Source organism: Hylobates moloch, unplaced genomic scaffold (genome assembly GCF_009828535.3).
Source record: "Hylobates moloch isolate HMO894 unplaced genomic scaffold, HMol_V3 SCAFFOLD_21, whole genome shotgun sequence".
Lineage (NCBI taxonomy): Eukaryota > Metazoa > Chordata > Mammalia > Primates > Hylobatidae > Hylobates > Hylobates moloch.
The window spans coordinates 17,743,364-17,762,088 of NW_026652296.1; the positions used below are offsets into that span (position 1 = coordinate 17,743,364).

Here is an 18,725-nt window from a genome sequence, read left to right on the forward strand (position 1 = left end):
AACAGACATAACATAAAACTTACCATTTTGACCATTTTTAAGTGTACAATTTAGTGGCATTAAGTAGATTCAGGTGTTGTGCAACCATCATTCCTATCCATTTCTAGAACTTTTTCATCATCCCCCAAAAAGCTGTGCTCATTAAACAGTAACTTCCCATTTCCATCTGCCCCCCGCCAGTCCCTGGAAACCACCACTCTACTTTCTGTCTCTGTGAATTTGCCTGTTTTGGGTAACTCATAGAAGTGGAATCATACAATATTTCAGATAGCTTTTTTATATAAATAAGTTTCTTTTTTTTTCTTTTGGAACACAGCTATGCTCATTCATTTATGTATTATGTGTATCTACTTTTGTCCCACAACCGCAGAGGTGGGCAGCTGTGTTAGATAATGTATGTCTTGCGGACCCAAAAATACTTATTATCTAGTGCCTTACAGAAAAACTTTTCAGACTTCAGAATGAGATGGGAGGTGGCTGGCCTCTATGATTATTTCATTAGCACGGGAAAAGAACCTCAGGTCCAGTCCCTTGAGGGTGCATTTTTACACAATAAATGTAACTACAACGCTTAACTCTGCCTGGTCAAATTCTTACTGTTTTCAGCTTCCCTCATTTTTGTAGTTAAAAGAATGCAAACCATTTCAGAGTTCTGCCCGCTTTCTCTCCTGGGTTTGCTTCTCTCCATAAGGTCTAAATGACCTGTAAAGCTTTCCTTTCACCCCCTGAATTTTCTAATACCCTTTATTCCTACCAGGTCATCTTTACCTCTTTCCTTTTTATATAACAAAAACTCTTTCTGATCAATACTGTCCACTTCACATAAGAATGTTTCCAGTTATGAAACAATATCTGCTAAATCATCTAACTGCAAACTCCCCTTTTCATTAAGGTGAGTAATGAATTAGTTCTTATTTAGATTTTGACCTTTCTTTGTGTCACCATTTTATTCCCTTCATAAAGAAAAATAAGGTTTTGACTTAGAGTTCTGAAACCGTGACAGTACCTACATTTTCAAAGTCACTTCTCATTTTAATGTGAGTTTGTTTAAAAATATAATTGAGGTGACCATTTTGCTTTATTTTTTCCAAGACATATCATCTTCACTATTGTGTTGAACACACTTTTTGGGAGAGTGTCAGTGAGAGATACAGAGGTAAACCTAGGCTGTAGGGTGTATGGTGGCCTTGATATACACTATGGCTCTCTGACGTTTTATCCATTCTTGATTTGGGCCCATTAGTATATAAGTTTATACATTAAAAAAATTTTTTTCTCCCTTCAAAACAAAACAACCCTAAATCCCATGCACCAGATGATTTTATTATCAGTCACTTATTAACATCTTCATAAATACCAACATTAAAAATAAGCTGAACAAAACCTCAATGTAGTATCTAAATCAGGGGTTGGCAACCATTTCTGTAAAAAGCCAGCTAGTAAATATTTTTCCAATAGATTTTTTTCCCAATAAAACTTTATTTAGAATAGGCAGCCAACCAGAGTTTGCTAACCCCTATTCTAAATTGTTCACCATCATGCCTTTTATCCCCCTAGACTTTAAAATGTCTTTTAAAAGTGCATATGTTTTTAAATATCTCTTTGAAACGGTAACAGCTTCGTAAGGTGATAGATGTTTTTAAGTGTCATGATATTTACGCATATTTTTTTTGTTTGTTTCTACAATAACCGATAATGACAAGCCTATAAGAAACAAAACACCTAAGTGCATCCTACTCATTGGTGAATGCTGCTCAGTCTTCATTCAACACCTCCACAAGGGCTGTGGTGTTATTGAGAGAAGCTCGAGGGGATGTGACTGAGGTGTGACCTTCTATGACTTCAGGTTTTTCTGTGCTCATTGCCTTTCACATTCTCAGTGATTTCAAGTTTACATCTCAAAATTCCAGCTTATAATCATCAATTTTCCCAGTTGAAATCCTACTTAAGTAAGGGAAATGAAGCATGAAAGCAAATCACAAAATACAGCAGTCTGTAGACTCTTCTGCTGTCAAGGGAGGGAGGAGGGAGTGGCTGGGGAAATGGAATCAAGTGTTTAGGAATGAAAACATTGATGGAACATCCTTGTGGTAACAACCTGAGTTGATTTGTGGGAGACAGTGGAGTTTTGTGTAATAATAAACCAATACTCGTTTGCATTTCCTGTTCCCCTGGTTCTACCAGGGCAGTCCTTGTCAGCCTCACTGGGAAAGCCCAGTGCTCACTTGCTGTGACTCAGGAAGGGCACCAGCCACACGGGCCAAGGTATGCCTTGTACTCTGGCAAACTGCTGAACTGATACCCCTGGGCTCTCTCAAACCACAACAGTGCTATGTTTTGTCATCTCTCACTGCTCACACAAATATTTCCTGATCTCCATGTTTTCATGAAGAACTGTGCTATCTCATGGAAATTGGTAGAATTTTACTAATTGTGCTTGCACCCATGTGCGAAATATTTAAGGATTTGGTGTAATGTGAAAAGGGTCTTGGACTTGGAATCAGGGATTTGAGAGTTCAAACCCAGCCCTTTACTCAGTACCACCCACATGACTTGGAGCAAATAGATAGACCTAAGTTTTCTATTCCAAAAAATGGGCATAATAATGCCAATCTGATGGCATTTGCCCATTCATTTACTAATTCATTCAAACAATGGCTATTGAGTGCTTATTCTCTGTCATATGCTGTGTGATGTTATCCTGAGACCTTATGATAAAGGATAAACATGGGCTTAGCGTCTAGAAGACGTAAGGATTGGCCGGGCGTGGTGGCTCATGCTTGTAATCCCAGCACTTTGGGCAGAAGAAGGGTGAACCGGAGGGGGTTGCATGAGCCGATTGCCTTATCACACCTGGTGACAGGAGATCCATCTCAAAAAAAAAAAAAGACGACGTAAGGATTAGGGATAAAGAAAGCACATAAAGTGTCTTAGATGTAGTAGGTGCTTCTTGCAAGGTAGCTGTTACTATTCCATCATTGTGATGCTCATGGGTGTTGGCAGTTGCAGGTCACAAGGCACACTGTTACCTTGTTGAATGGTTGCCCTCATTCCTAGCATGTCCCTCCGGTTGACCCTTTACCCCTGAGGCCAAGACTCGATGTTCATCTCTGCCGCAAATGACTGACCCAGTCACAGGTTCTGACCAGGGTTTCCTATTTCCCTGTAGCCCCTGTCTCTCCTGGTTTATTGCCTGGGAGAAGCAGCTAATAAAAAGTCAATGGCTCTGCTGGTCCTGTGTGAGTGTGTTTCCCTGCTGCAAGGTGCGTATAATTTCATTGGCCGTCATGAACCTGTCAGTTGCCATGTGATGTATGATCGAGCTGTTTGCAGCACATGGGGGATGGGAAGCCTGGACTAGACCCAAGTCAGAGGGAGGGAAGCCTGGTACATCTCCCCCATCCCATGACCCTGTCCCTGAGAGAGCAGACCCGTGGAGCACAGATCCACAGCTGTTCACTTTAATGTCACCACTTCAACTAAGGGCAAGACAAGCACAAACTGCATAGTCAACATGGACCAGAGGACTTTTCGAATGGGGAAGAGCATTAAATATTTTCGGGTCTGACTCCTAGGTTTTGTAGACGAGGAAAGTGAGGCCCCTCCGATGAGAAGGCCGCCATTCTTTGTTTCGGTAACATTGACAAAGCACTTATTCTATGTTCAACACTTTGGGGACACAGTGATAAACAGGACACACAGCCTTCAGTGGCCCGTCTCCAAGATGGTGCACAAAATCCTCGCCTCCTTGTAGAATCCCTCCCATGTTGTTGTGGGGCTGATGTGTGTGACCAATGGACTTTGGCAGAAGCTTTGATTTGTCACTTCCAAGATTTGATTGTAATAAGAGCTACTACAGCTTCCATCTTGGCCTCTCTGTGGGATCCCTTGCTCAGAGGGAAGCAATGGCAAGCTGTCCTGTGAAGAGGCCCATGTGACCTCCAGCCAGCAGCCACACGTGTGAGCATGGAGGAGGATCCCCAGCACCCGTCAAGATTTCGGGTGACTGTGGCCTTAAGATGTTACACGTTTCATAAGTGCCATGAAAGGAGAGAGATGCAGTGAGAGGTTATGATAATTACTGCAACTGTTGTTTATCTGTATGGGTCAATTTTGGTGTGGGGGTGTCAGGGATGATGCCTTGGAGGAAGCAAAGTTTGCAGTGACTCCTGAGGGAATGGAGGCTTTAGCCAAGGAAACTGCGGGGGAGGGGCGGGCGGGGTGTGGGTGGGGTGAGTGTTGAGGTGGCTGACATTTGGTATGTTTGAGGAACTGAAGACAGGGTGGGTGGCTGGAGTGTGACAGCGTGACCAAGTGTCCACCAGAAGAGGCCGGGAGGTGAGCAAGGTGAGACCACGCAGGTCTGGCAGGCCCCGTGAGGGGTTGGGATTTTATCAGCTAAGCCAGAGCTGCAGACAGGACTTTCTGCCTTGAGGGCAGTATTCTATATCTGCACTGCCCACTACCGTAGCCACCAACCACTGGTGGCTATTGTGCACTTGAAATGTGGCTCGTGCAACTGAGGAACTGAATTTGACATTGTATTTAATGTCAGTCAATTTAAATTCAAGTAGCCTCATGTGGCCAGTAGGCACCCTCTAGGGCAGTGTAGAAAGTGCAAGGGCAGCTGGGGGAGAAGCTCCTGGCAGGGCAGTGGTATCACCTCAGAGGAGTTTGTAGGGAGACAGTGCTGGCTGCAGTGGCGAGGATGGGTGGAAAGCAACAGAGGGAGGCAGGGAGGGGTAGATGTGGGGGTCTGGGTGGAGATGACGGCTGCCCACCAACTGTCCTGAGTTCTGTGGCCTCTTGTGCCTTCTTACAGCCCCAGTACCATGTGAGGATTGGAACTGCTGAAGCGGGAGTCAGTGTGGGTTCGTTCCTACCTGGTCTAGCCTGATGCAGGGATGTGGCCTCTAAGACAGCAACTGCAAAGGATGGATGGGTTAGCCCTCTCCCAGAGGAGAGTCTGTCCCCAGTCTCTGGTGTTCACAGAAGCCCCCACTGTACAGCTCTCTTTCTAAGGCTGGGTGTGGTTCAGTGTCTGCACAGTTGGGTGTGGAGGCTGCTTATTGTTTATGCTTCAGTTTCTTCATCTGCAGATAGGATATAAATACTATCTACCTTGTAGGAGTTTCATGAGCCTCAAATGAGATAAATCCATGTAAACTCCTTCCCACAGTGAGTGACGCATGGAAGAATGGATGACTATCTACTGTCGTTTTCTTTGTCACAGTCACCATCATCATCCCTGAGCCAGGAGTCTCTGGTTCTGTTTGCTGGCCTCATCTGACCTCATATGACCCTTAGGGCTAGACAAAGCTCCGTTCAGAAACTGTCTCTCGAGCTGTACTAAGGGGAATGCTGGAGTTGGATTCCACAGGATGCTGCAGAGGGGACTCAGTGACTCAGGATGAGTCCAGGTGGAGGAAGATGCCAGAATACTTAGGTCTATTTTCATCAAATGCTGGTTGTCCTAAAATGGACAGGTGGAGGCTGCAGGAAGTTGGTTTGCTTTGGAGACACTGGGAACACTTCAGTGAGTCACAGAGGGGCTGGGAGCACCTCGGGGTCTGTGCCCTCACACCTAATGGCTCTTGAAAATGATTCTGGTACAAAAGAAAATCCGGCTTGAGGCCCCTCCCATTTCCTGTGGCCTTAGGAAGGTAGCCAGTGTACAATGAAATATTCGTTGGCATAGTGTCAGAGCTTCATATTAATGTCAAGGGTTAGTTGAATATCATATTGAGATCCTTTTTTTCCTGCTGCTCCATTCATGGAATGATCGATAGAGATGAATAAAATGATCCACGGTAAACTTGGACTCACTACACCATTGTACTAATTTTATGTCCCTATTGTCTTGGCTTTCGAGGCTCCTGGTTCACGGTGGCAAATTTAGACTTTGTGTTCTGCTTCTCTCACCCTCATTCATCTGGCTCCAGCCTTGCTGGCCACGCTGCTGGGCTGCTCCTTGAACAGGGAGGCCTACCTTCACCTTGGCTGCTGCTGATACCTGCATCAACTTTCCCCTGGCTCTGGGGGGCGCACTCCTCATCCCCCGGAGACTTTGAACATCTTCTCAGTGAGGCTGAGTCTGACCATTCTATTTACAATTATGGCCCCTCCCCTTTACCTCTGATCTACTTTTAGGTTTTCTTCTCTGTAGTATTTACCACCTTCATTCTATATAATTTTAAACAGTCTGTATTTTTAAGAAACTGCATTGTTTTTTATCCGTTTCCCACCCCTGCCCCCACAACAGAGTAAGCTCTGCAAGAGCAGGGTTCTTGGTTCTGTTGGGTTCTGTTCTGTTCTGTTGGCCGCTGTATCCCCACTTTATTTATTTATTTATTTAGAGACAGAGTCTCACTCTGTTGCCCAGGCTGGAGTGCAATGGTGTGATCTTGGCTCCTGCAACCTCTGCCTTCTGGGTTCAAGTGATTCTCCTGTCTCAGCCTCCCGAGTAGCTGGGATTACAGGCATGAGCCACTAGGCCCAGCTAAGTTTTGTATTTTTAGTAGAGATGGAATTTCACCATGTTGGTCAGTCTGGTCTCGAACTCCTGACCTCGTGATCCATACACCTCGGCCTCCCAAAGTGCTGGGATTACAGGTGTGAGCCACCACACCCGGTGGTATTCCCACTTTCTAGTACAGAGCCTGGCGTGGAGTTGCCAAATCCTAAAAATGTCGAAGTAATGGCATCCAGGCTCTTGAACCTGCTCTTCAAAGTCCTGACCCCCATTGCAACTTCCGTTCCATTCTTTCAAGATCCCTGCTGCTCTAGCTCTCAGTTGGGTCATATTCACTCAATCTTCATGTCTGGTTATTCCTCATTCTTTCTTCCTGAATTGCCTGCTGTCTTACCCCACTGTCTTCTACCAGTACATTCACCCTTTAGGCCACCTGAAACTTCCTAAGCCACCTGGTCAGCCTCTGTTGTTAGCACTTACTGGCTCTGCTTACCACATGCTATGCATTCATTCCTTTAACTGTTGCTGATTCCTAGGTCTTGAGTCTTTCTTGAACTCTTTGTTCTAGTGATTGGCATCATACAAGGAGAATGGACTTTGGTGTCAGAGAAGCCTAGGCTCTTCTTCTACTACCTATATGACTTGGTTAAGTTAAAGAACTTCTCTGAGCCTATTTACTTTTCTGTAAAAATAAAAGCAATGATTCCTACCTTGGAAGTTATTGTGAGAACTAAATAATAAAACATGCATGACAGCCCATAGTAGGTGCTCAAGAAAATTTGCTGCATGACAGTGGAGTGAGCTGAGCATCATGGGGTGGGGAGCTAGAGTGTTAACTAAGGAGATTTTACTTGTGTGTGCTGATTTTGAAACGGGAGATTGTTTTTGTTCCACATTAGAATAATGAGAAAGCGCTTATCTTTATTGGAATCCTTCTACAGAAAGAGGAGAGCTGTATTTGTGTCAGAGATAATGCGGTCTTTTTACAAGCTTCTGTGTGATAGACAATAGCAGAGCCTTTTTAACTGGCGTGTTCAGGACTTTTTCTGTCTGTCTCTTTATATGGTCTGTCAATTCCAGTCTTCTCGTGGTTTGTGAATGACTTGTGGCATTTGATTAGTTACTTCTTTGTGAATTGAGGAAGTGTGCATGTATGTATGTGTCTGTGAGCCTGCATATACAGTCATGTTTGTACATACATGTGCATTCATATATGAACATACCTGCTTATATATGGGGAGCTGTGTGCTTGTGCACATGTGGATAAATGCATGCCTATTGTATGTTTTGGTGCAGTTGAGTACACCTGTCCATATTTGCATGCATGTGATTGTGAGCGAACATGGTTGTATCCTACAGATAAAACTCAAATGGGCATGGTAGACCTGACCAGTTAGCTCCAGGCTGGGGGGCTGGGACCAAAGTGGAGTTGTCTGATTAGAAGAATGTGTGTTGGTGGTGGAGAAGGGCAAATTGGGACCCATGGGAGATGGAGATGGGGCCAGCGTGCCCAGGGAAGTACAACCTATGTTAAAAAGGGAAAATGGAATAAGGCCTAGACACAAAACATTAGGTTGCCAGAAGTGAGGCAGGAAACTGGAAAGAAGCACGACAGTGGGGTGGAAGTGGAAGGGGAAGCTCTGGGCAATATCTCCAAGGTGTGTGAAACCATCTTCTCTCATTTCTAGTGGGTTGTGGGCAGGGCCTCTGGCCACACCTCCCTGTGGACTACACTTGTCTCAGGAGTGTGTAGTGGGCATCCCCAGATCCCAGGAGGAGCCCAGGACCTGCAAGACACCTTCTGTGCTAGTGTCATGTGCCCAGCTTGGAGATGTCCCTCTGATAATGGATGTGGCATCCAGGGGGACTCCACTTGGGAGGCAGAACAGCCTGGTGGTGCCTGGACTCCCACTGTGGCTCTGCCTTGGTGTCTCTGTGACCTTGGGAAGTTGCTCAGCCTCCTGGGGTTGATTAAGGGATTAAACAGCAGGAGGATGTGGAGTGCTTAGCTCTGTGACTGACAGAGAAAAATCACTCAGCCAACACTGGGTCTCCCTTCTCAACTCATTTTCATTGTTATTTCCAACCTTGGAGTTGTAGCACATTTTAGCACCCAGCATGGCTGTGACAGGCTACAAAGTGGCCTAAATTTAACCTAGTGAAATGTAAGGAGAGATGTTTAAGGGTCTCTTTTTGGGCTCCATGAAGAGACACACAAAGGATGTGCACACAAAGGATGGGAGAGCTTGAAATAACAAGAGCAGAAGTGACAAAGCCCCCAGCAGGGAAGTGACTATAACACCGAAGGAACCACCGGAGCCAGCCTGGAGTCTGAGCCTGTGTAGACAGGTTGCTGCCCAAATCCTAGCACTGGCAGCTGTTTGCTGACCCTGGCTGGCCGTGTGACCTTGGAAAGATCGTCTAATGCCTGTAAGGTATGTGAGAGGTTGTGATTATATCTACCTGGATAGATTATAAGAAGTTGGGCAGAAAGTTCACGCAGTGCCTGGCACAGAGGAATCGTGCCTGCAGTCATCAGATCCTCAACCTCTGCTCTCCGTGTTGTAAGAGCAGCGATGGCACCCTGGAGCCGAGCCTCAGGAGGGCAGGTGTGGGAGAGGAGCAGAGGGATGGAGGCTGCTCATCAATGACCTGGGAGGCAACCAGGTCCTTGGCTGGGGAAGCCGAGTGGACAGAGCTGGCCCTGCTCACCTCCATGGCCTCATCTCCCACTGCTCCTCCCCTTTCGATCCATCTACACTGGTCACCTTCTGACTTCTAGAAGCTCCTTGCAGCCTCAGGGCCTTCACACAGTTCTCTTTGCCAGATTTTTTTTTTTTTCCCTAATGGTTGGCTTTTTTTATATCCTAGATCTCATTTCACATCTCACCTCCTCAGAGAGGCCTTCCCGTCCCTCCTTGCTGAGTGGGTGTTCATGGTCCCGTGCTCAGTCACGCTCTGCCAAGCTCTGTGTGTATTTCTTGCATAATCTTTATCACATGACATAATTATGTTACTTGTTTATTTACTCTATTAAGGTCTACCTCCCACATGCACAGTGAGCTCCGTGAGGACAGATGGATGGCTTCTTAGTCACGGCTCTCTCTCTCCACCACCCAGCCCTGTGCCGGCAGCATAATGATTCTGAGTACGTTTGAAAATTTGGTGTTAAGTGTAGGCAGAAACTCATGGATGACATCTCTTTGTCAACCTAAAGAAGGTCTTTCAGTACTTCCAGGAATGCGTGAAACTTTCCCAAGGGTGCCTGAGCCAAAATCAGGAAACCCACATATTGGTGATGCTATATGAGCTTGTTAGGAAACCCACATGTCTTTTCAAATGAGTTTAGGGCCTTATTGGCATCTTCCCACCTGTGTCTTCTTCCCTCAGTCTAATTGTGGCCTCTGGGGCTGGAAGGCGCTGAAAAGAGCACCCCATAAAGAGAGCATTGCCTCTTCTGATTGGGTTGGTGACTGTTTTGCTAGTGCTCAGCCTTCCTAGCCAACACCCAAAGCCATCCAGTAGAAAAGGGAAAAAGAAAATGAACACAAATGCAGTGCCTGCTAGTGTCAGTTTTTGCTGTGTAACAAATGATCTCACAACTTAATGGCTTATACAATAGCCGTTTTATTTTGTGTATGATCGTGTGTGTCCAGTAGGTGGTTATTCTTCTCTGGCCAGCTTGTTTAGTTTCTGCTGGGTTCTCTCATGTGTCTCAAATGCCCTGCTCACATCTCTGGAGTTCAGCAGGCTGCCCTCTGGAGTGCCTTGGTTCTCCATGTGGGTTCCCACCCAGCAGGCTAGCTCAGGTTCATCCCTGTGATGCTCTCAGGCTTCCGAATGCAACAAGAGGGCAAGCCCAATGCACAAGTACTTCTTCAAACCTCTGCTTGCAGCATGTTTGTTGACGCCTTATTGGCCAAAGCAACTCACATGGCCAGGCCCACAGTCAGCGTGGGAAGGGATAACCCAAGGGTGTGGTTACAGGGAAGTAAATATTGCAGACAATCTCCCACCTTCTCTGTGCAGTTGATTACATGCATGTTCTGATTTATTCCCTAAAATATACCATTCACTCCTTAAAAGAAGGACTTTTTCTGTTGTTTGCTTTTCATGGATGGGGACCCTGAAGTTCAAGGAAGTTGAAGGAGGTACATTTACACAGTTGGAACTGCCTAAGTAAAAATTGCACTCGACAAATTTAATCAGGCAAGGAAGATATTATTCAAGACCACTGTAATCGGGGAGAGACAGGACTTAACTCTCCTGAAACAAAGGGACGAAGAATTCTTAAGAGCTGGAATTCTCAGGCCATCTGTGTTTGCTAAGGAAAAGTAAATTTTCTCATATCTTCATGATAGGAGAGGTTAAAAAGTTGGAGCAAGGCACACTGAAGTTGGGCTCCCACTCTTCCGCAGACTGGGAGATAGGGACGCTCTATCCTTCAGTGCTCACATTTCAAATGGTTGCTTCCCAGGTCCTTCAGAAAGACATTACTTGGGTTGTAAAACTAGTAAGAGACCAGCAAATTTTTTTTAAAGGAGCAGAGAAAGAATTTGTAGTTACAAGTTTTCTAAAGTAGATGCTCTAACAAAAGGGAGATGAGGAGCTTATCAGGAAGAAGCCTGTCTAAAACTTTAGTCAAACCAAGGGGAGGGAATGTCAAGCTCTCTTGGTCAGAGCTGAGATTTGTCCCCCAGGACCATCTGATTTCAACACTCACATGCTCCTTCCTTCAAGACCACACACAATACAGCCTGCAGTGGGGGCGGGCTGGGGGGCAAGTCTGTCACCATTTAGAGACAGCTTAGGCAGCTTCTGAAGAATTTGTCTTTGAATTTGAATAAGAGAATGTATTTAACACATTGATAAATTCTATAAAATTGCAGATGCAACATGTAGAAAAATTAGACCTTTGGTGGTAAAAATCTAAATTCACAATGTCAGAGCAAGAAGGGGTCATGAATACAAGTTCATCTGTTTCCCCGTTGCACAGGTGGGAACTGAGGTCTTGCCCAAGGTCACAGAATGAGACCATGTTGGATCTGTGTTTGTACCCCAGGCTCCCAATTCCCAATGCTGAGTTCTTTCTACCCTATTTTCCAAGGTTTTGCACCAGCGGCTTCATCCGGTTTTCTCTTTTTTCTTTTTCTCTTTTCTTTTCTTTTTAAAGGCTCACTGGCAGCTACTGCTCCAAGGCAGAAAATGTATTCATTTAAATGACTTCGTTTGGAAATAGAAGCTTGAATAATGATGTTACCATTTATAATTGCTCTGATTAACCACACCACGTTTTGCAGTTTAGAATAAAAAAAGCCTCATTCCTTTTGTGATGTGAATTTTAATTGCCTTCTCTCAGTAAGACCCCCCCTACCCCCCGCTTCCCAGCCAGCATACTTGCATGCTCCTCAGCTTCTGGAATCTCAGAAAGAACCCTCCAGGCATGCCTGTGTGCTCCCTGGGTTCTCTGGCTGAGATTTGGGGATGGACACAGGGTAGACGTTCTGGGAATACCTGGGTGATTTGAGATTTTGGGACAAAACCTACCTGATTCTACAGTTATTAACCTTTAGACCAAAGTTTAATACTCCCTGGGGAGAATCACAGCTTTAGGGTTCCCATAAGGCCCAGACTGGAGACCTAGGATAAGGGGATTTAGAATTTTTCTAAGAGTTTTTGATGCACACTGGAGTTGTCATCCCTGAGATTACAAAGGGGGCAGGATCATCCATAATTTATCTGCCAGTGAATGTGTCCTCTCAGATAGATTTACTTCTCCTTTTTTTTTTTCAAACCTTAAGGATATTTCAGTTGTTTGACATTTCACCTGTATGAAATAAGAATCAGCACAGTGTGCAGTAGAAAGAACAAAGTCTACAAAAATATAGGTGATGTGTATTTGATTTTAGGGGGAACAAGGGCTTTCCAAGTGTAAAAACCAAGAAACAAATGATGAGAAAGGATAATGGAGTTAGTTGTGTAAAATTCATAAACATTTGCAAGTAAAAATACAACTACAAAAAAGTTAAAGAACAACTTGAGGGAAATATTTACAACAAATATGATTCACAATGGCTAACTATCCTTAATATATAAAGAACACTAAGAAGCAACAAAACGGTGTCTTGACAGAAAAATGAGTTGTTTTTCTTACAACTCATGCAAGAAAAATTGCCATAGTCAATAAAAATCTGAAAAAAATTAGCTTTCCTTTTAGTTGCTGAAATATAAATTTAAAAAGAATAAAGGTACCATTTTTCTCGATTTATATTGACAACAATTTAAACAATAGTATTATTTCAGGAAAGGGGTCCCAGTCCAGCCTCCAAGAGAGGGTTCTTTGATCTCGTGCAAGGAAGAATTCAGGGTGAGTTCCTAGAGTAAAGGGAAAGCAAGTTTGTTAGGAAACTGAGGGAATAAAAGAACGGCTACTCCATAGACAGAGCAAACGAAGGGCTGCTGGTTGCTCATTTTTATGGTTATTTCTTGATGATATGCTGAACAAGGGATAGATTATTAATGCCTTCCCCTTTTAGACCATATAGGGTAACTTGGTGACGTTGCCAAGGCATTTGTAAACTGTCGTGGCGCTGGTGGGTGTGTAGCAGTGAGGATGACCAGAGGTCACTCTCATGGCCATCTTTGTTTTGGTGGGATTTAGCGGGCTTCTTTACTGCAGCCTGTTTTATCAGGATGGTCTTTATGACCTGTATCTTGTGCCGACCTCCTATCTCATCCTGTAACTTAGACTGCCTTAACCGTCTGGGAATGCAGGCCAGTAGGTCTCAGCCTCATTTTACCCAGCCACTACTCAAGATGGAGTTGCTCTGGATCAAATGCCCCTGACAGTATTGGTGGCAATAAAGTGGTATGTTCATCTAGAGGATATAAATTCTTGCAGTCTTTCTGGAGAGCAGTTTAGAACCTTAAAATGGGCATACTTTTTGACCCTGTATTCTCTCACTTTTCTCAGTTTTGCTTTCTGTGGTTTCAGTTACCCGAATTCACCTGTGGTCTGAAAATAGGTGGGTACAGAACATTAAGATACTTTGAGAAAGAGAGATAAAGAGAAAGATCACATTCACATACTTTGATTACAGAATATCATTATAATTATTCTACTTTATTATTAGTTATTAATCTCTTACTGTGTCTAATTTATTAATCAAACTTTAACATATGTATTAATAAGTATGTTCAGGACAAAACATAGTATGTATAAGGTTGGGTACTATCCAACGTGCCAGGCATCCACTGGAGATCTCGGAACATAGTTCCTGTGGATAAGGGAGGACGATTATAATTCCATTCCCACTAATTTCTTAGTTTACGGAAACAATTAGAGATGCACATAAAAGGTAATATAAAAGGATTTTATCACAAGATTGAGATAGAAAAACTGAGGAAAACAATTTTAAATGTTCACCAGTAGAGAGTAGCTAAAATAATTATGTGGCTTTCATTTGATATAATTATCTGCAGATGTAAAAAAAGATAATTACAAGTAATACTAAATGCCCTGTCAAAAGTCACACTATTTTTAGTTTAAACATTAGCAAACTGGCCTTTATATACAATCTAGTACTGATTTTATTTAAATTATATGTAAACATAAATAAATGGAAGAAAATGAAACAAAGTATTAACAATTCTTTTTTTAAAATTATTATTATTATACTTTAAGTTTTAGGGTACATGTGCACAATGTGCAGGTTTGTTACATATGTATACATGTGCCATGTTGGTGTGCTGCACCCATTAACTCGTCATTTAACATTAGGTGTATCTCCTAATGCTATCTCTCCCCCCTCCCCCCACCCCACAACAGTCCCCGGAGTGTGATGTTCCCCTTCCTGTGTCCATGTGTTCTCATTGTTCAATTCCCACCTATGAGTGAGAACATGCGGTATTTGGTTTTTTGTCCTTGCGATAGTTTGCTGAGAATGATGTTTTCCAGTTTCATCCATGTCCCTACAAAGGACATGAACTCATCATTTTTTATGGCTGCATAGTCTTCTATGGTGTATATGTGCCACATTTTCTTAATCCAGTCTATCGTTGTTGGACATTTGGGTTGGTGCCAAGTCTTTGCTTGGGAATTTGGTTGACTGTGTTCATTAAACTTATACAGTTAGGTATCCTTCGGCAGGAAGCCCAGTGCAGGTCTTTCCTGATGATGATGATATGCAGGGCTCCCTGTATCTGATATAGTTTTCTCAGTCATTGTGGTCCAGATGAAAGCTGCCACGTGGTATAATGCAAAGATCCTGATCATTAGCATCACAGACATGGATTTGCTTCCAGATGTTGACAGGAGACTGATTTGTGACCTTGAGCAAGGTCCCTCCTCTCTATATACATTCATTTTCTTATCTGTCAAATGGGCGTGATAACCCTGCCTTGCAGGGATTTCATGTGTAAAGGAGGAGAGAATGCATGTGATAAGATCGAGTGCTTCATGACTCTATCTAAGACGTTCTCTTTTTTTTTTTTTTTTTTTTTTTTTTTGGGTACGTTGGACTGATAGTTTTTTTTAATTTTTAATTTAATTTTTATTTCTTCCCCCAAAAAGGGGGATACATGTGCAGAACATGCAGGTTTGTTATATAGGTATTCGTGTGCCATGGTGGTTTTAATGTTTTAGCCTTCTTTGCTGATTGCCTTGGGATTTCTAAATAATGGCTAGACTGCCAGATTTCCCACCCATCTATAGCCTCCAGAAAAGTAGTGTTGGCTGGAACCTCAGCTGCCCCCGCTTGGAAATTGGGAGTGGGTATAGGTGTAGTGACAATTCTGTCTTGTTTTCTCAAGCATCGTCACAATACTATGAAGGCAGTTTAAGACAGAAGCTTTTGCAGAAAACATTTTCACAAAATAAAAGAAATTTACAAAGTTTAGATAATTTTTTAATATAAAAATTTGCCAAATGAAAGGTTTTTATAAAAAAAAGTACCTATCCACAAGTCTGGAAAATACAAGAAGATAGATTACAAAAATAAGAATCCATACATTTTTTGACTACCCAAAGATAACCATCGGTGGTATTTTTTTGTGTTTCCTTTTAGGGTTGTTGGTGCATTTTCATATAATTGAAATCATGCTGTAAATATTATCATGTGTCTTGCCTTTTTTTCCATGTAACCATAGCATATGCACTTCTCTCATGTTATTAACAACTCTTTTTAAAAATAGCTTTGAATGGCTGCATGATATTCTATTGAGTGGATATTAGATAGTTTGTCATTTCAGTTATTTTCAAATCAATGGAAAACAGTTTTTTTCATCTGATTTTTTAAAATCTCATCCTTTGTCTCTATATCAGATATTCCACAGATTATTTCCTTGTTCAGAATGTCTGTATGTCAGGCTCAGGGAGGCAGAGTTATACTTTTATTGAATGTCTGTGATGACTCATGGTTAAATCTATAATGCATTCTAGTTATTTCTTAAAACATTGTCTTTAAGCTTCCACTGGAAATAGAGATGATGCAGCAGTACTGATGAGAAATCATACTCAAAAAGTGAAGTGACTGGTACATTTCTGATTTGGAACGAATGCTGATGACAAATTAAAAATGACCATTGGGGGTAGTGGTGGAAATAGCTTATAGCTTTTGTTTTAATTTTTGTTAAGGACTGGGATAAGTGGAAGAAATAAGAAGCATGTTTTATTTTGTGGGTAATGCGAATATGGTCAAAATTGAACAGATTTTTCCTCTTCTCTGTCTCTAGCTATGGTGGAACTTGAACTAATTTTCTGGAGTTGTTCACCCAGCACTTGTGATTGCTTTTAGCAGAAATGATCTCATTTCAGGAGCCTGTGAAGAGGAAAAGGAAATGTGTTCTCACGACTGTGAGTCAGTGTAGAGTGAAAGAAGCTGCAGAGAAGCTCTGTGTGTGTCTGTGGGTGTGGAATTGTATGATTGTGTGTGTGTGTGTGTGTGTGTGTGAGCGCGTGCGCACGTGCACTGAGGTATGATGCGTTTACAGAGAAAGTGAAGTTGGAGAGGAGAATGGGAAAAATAATGACAAAGTTGAGTGAAACTCCTGCTTAACTTGCTGAAGCAAGTACATGCAAGGATGTACTCTGGGGGTCTAAAATTTGGGGGTGATGTGGCTTAGCTGTAGTTGGCAAGAAAATATCTAGAGGTTTTGGTTGTTGGGAAGTTCAGATGGGAAATGGTGACCAGAGAAGCTGTGCAATTTTCTCAAGACCTTACAACTGAATTCAAATTATTATCTGTTTAATTGCAAAGTCCCTTCTCATTGCATTGAGCCACGTACACCTGTTCAGCTGGGGTAGCATCTGCTGCTGGTTGGCGGGCTATGGATGGGTGATGGTGGTGTGCTTAACTAAAGGCAAGTAGCTCTTAAGGACACTCTGAACTTTCAAAAACGGCAGCTAAGAGGACACTCTGAACTTTCAAAAACGGCAGCCCGGGATTACCCTGCTTTCATTCTACACACTCTCAGCTGTCTCCCCAAAAACTCTGGGAGAGAAATGGGACTGCAGTGCTAGGAATCACCATCCTGATTTAGCATCTCTCTTTTGCATCTGTCAGATGAGGTGGCTCATTACCTGGAAACTATGCTCAGTTTTCTGAATAGTACTGGCAAAATAACGCCAAACAAAATTTATCCCAATTAATTATTTCCCAGTTATATCCCAAAAATTATTTGGGCAGGTGTGTGAGCATACTTCGTTGTCTTCTATTTTATGTTGTCTGAAATTCAAACCAGAAACCTACTCTTTGAGGCTTTAGCCATGTTTTGTTTGGCAAGATAAAGGTAATTATTCCTGTTTGTTTAATAATTCATATTTAAGTACATGCTATGTGCCAGATACTGTTCCAGGTAGGTGGGACTGCTGTGGGAAAAGGGGCTGAGGTCACTGCACAGAGAGTTTACAGTTTGGAGAAGAGAGAGGCAATGCATTCATGATTAAATAATTGCAGATAATCTGCAGGGAGGAGAACAATGGAGCAATATGACACACACACAGGCACACACACACACAGAGGATAAAGAGGTGGGGTGGAGAGTGCAACAGTTCCTCTGGGGAGGTGACATTTGAGCTGACATTTTAGGTCCAAAAGTTAAGAGAGAAGCTGCCACATGAAGACTTGGGGAGGAGCTGGTTATTTTCAAGGTTTTGTTTCCTCCCCAAGACGTACTTCTTCCTCATTCTTTCCCAGATCAAAATGGCACCACCATCCATTTGGTTCTGAAACCACAAATCTAGGTGGTATCCACGATTCCTCATTCTTCCTTTCTCCCGCTCACACTCTTGGCTCCACCCTGAAAGGTATTCTTCTCTCCATCTCTGCTTGCAGCTACCATCTCTCCCCTGGACCACTGTGGTAGCCTCCTGATTAATCTTCCTACCTCTACTCTCATCTTTCCCCACCCCCTTCGTTTATTCTTCATGCAGCTGTTAAGGTGTGCTGATCAATAGAGTAGCCAATTATTCTATTTAATTAAAATAGAATAAAATTAAATATCCAGTTTCTGGGTCACATCAGTCACATTTTAGGTGCTCAGTAGCCACACATGGCTAGTGGCTACTGCACCTGACAATGTGGATATAGGACGTCATTGCAGAAAGTTATTTTTGAGAACCCTGAGTTAGAGTGATCTTTCCAAAATAGACGCCAGCTCATGGCCCTCCCTGCTTAAAACCTCAAATATTTTCATAGCTCGCTTTAGAATAAAGCTCAAATTCTTCTTCTTCTTCTTTTTTTTTTTTTCTTTTTGAGACAGAGTCTCACTCTGTTGCCCAGGCTGGAGTGCAGGGGCGCGATCTACAATCTCGACTCACTGCAACCTCCGCCTCCTGGGTTCAAGCAATTCTCATGCCTCAGCCTCCTGAGTAGCTGGGATCTACAGGTGTGCACCATCACAAGCAGCTAATTTTTGGTAGAGACGAGGTTTCATCATGTTGGCCAGGCTGGTCTCGAACTCCTTACCTCAAGTTACCCGCTCACCTCGGCCTCCCTAAGTGTTGGCATTCCAGGCATGAGCCACCACATCCAGCTTCAAATTCTTTATTCTGACTTAAAGAGCCCCACATCACCTGGCTCCTTCCCACCTGTCTGGCCTTATCTTTGCCTTTCTCTTCTCTAGCCATTACTTTCCAACTTCTCGTTTCTAAAACAAATTGACTGTTCACTACTTGGGGCCTTTGTGAGAGTTCACACCTTGGGTTTCCTCTGCGTGGCATTCCATGATGATTCCTTGTTGCCATTTAGATTTC

At 43.1% G+C, this 18,725-nt stretch overlaps 1 protein-coding gene across 7 annotated transcripts in view; it reads left to right on the forward strand.

The window, feature by feature from the left end:
• PTPRT (protein tyrosine phosphatase receptor type T) overlaps positions 1-18,725 on the forward strand; it is a 1,124,172-nt gene that overhangs the window by 198,453 nt on the left and 906,994 nt on the right. The gene's annotated exons all lie outside the window — the stretch shown is intronic.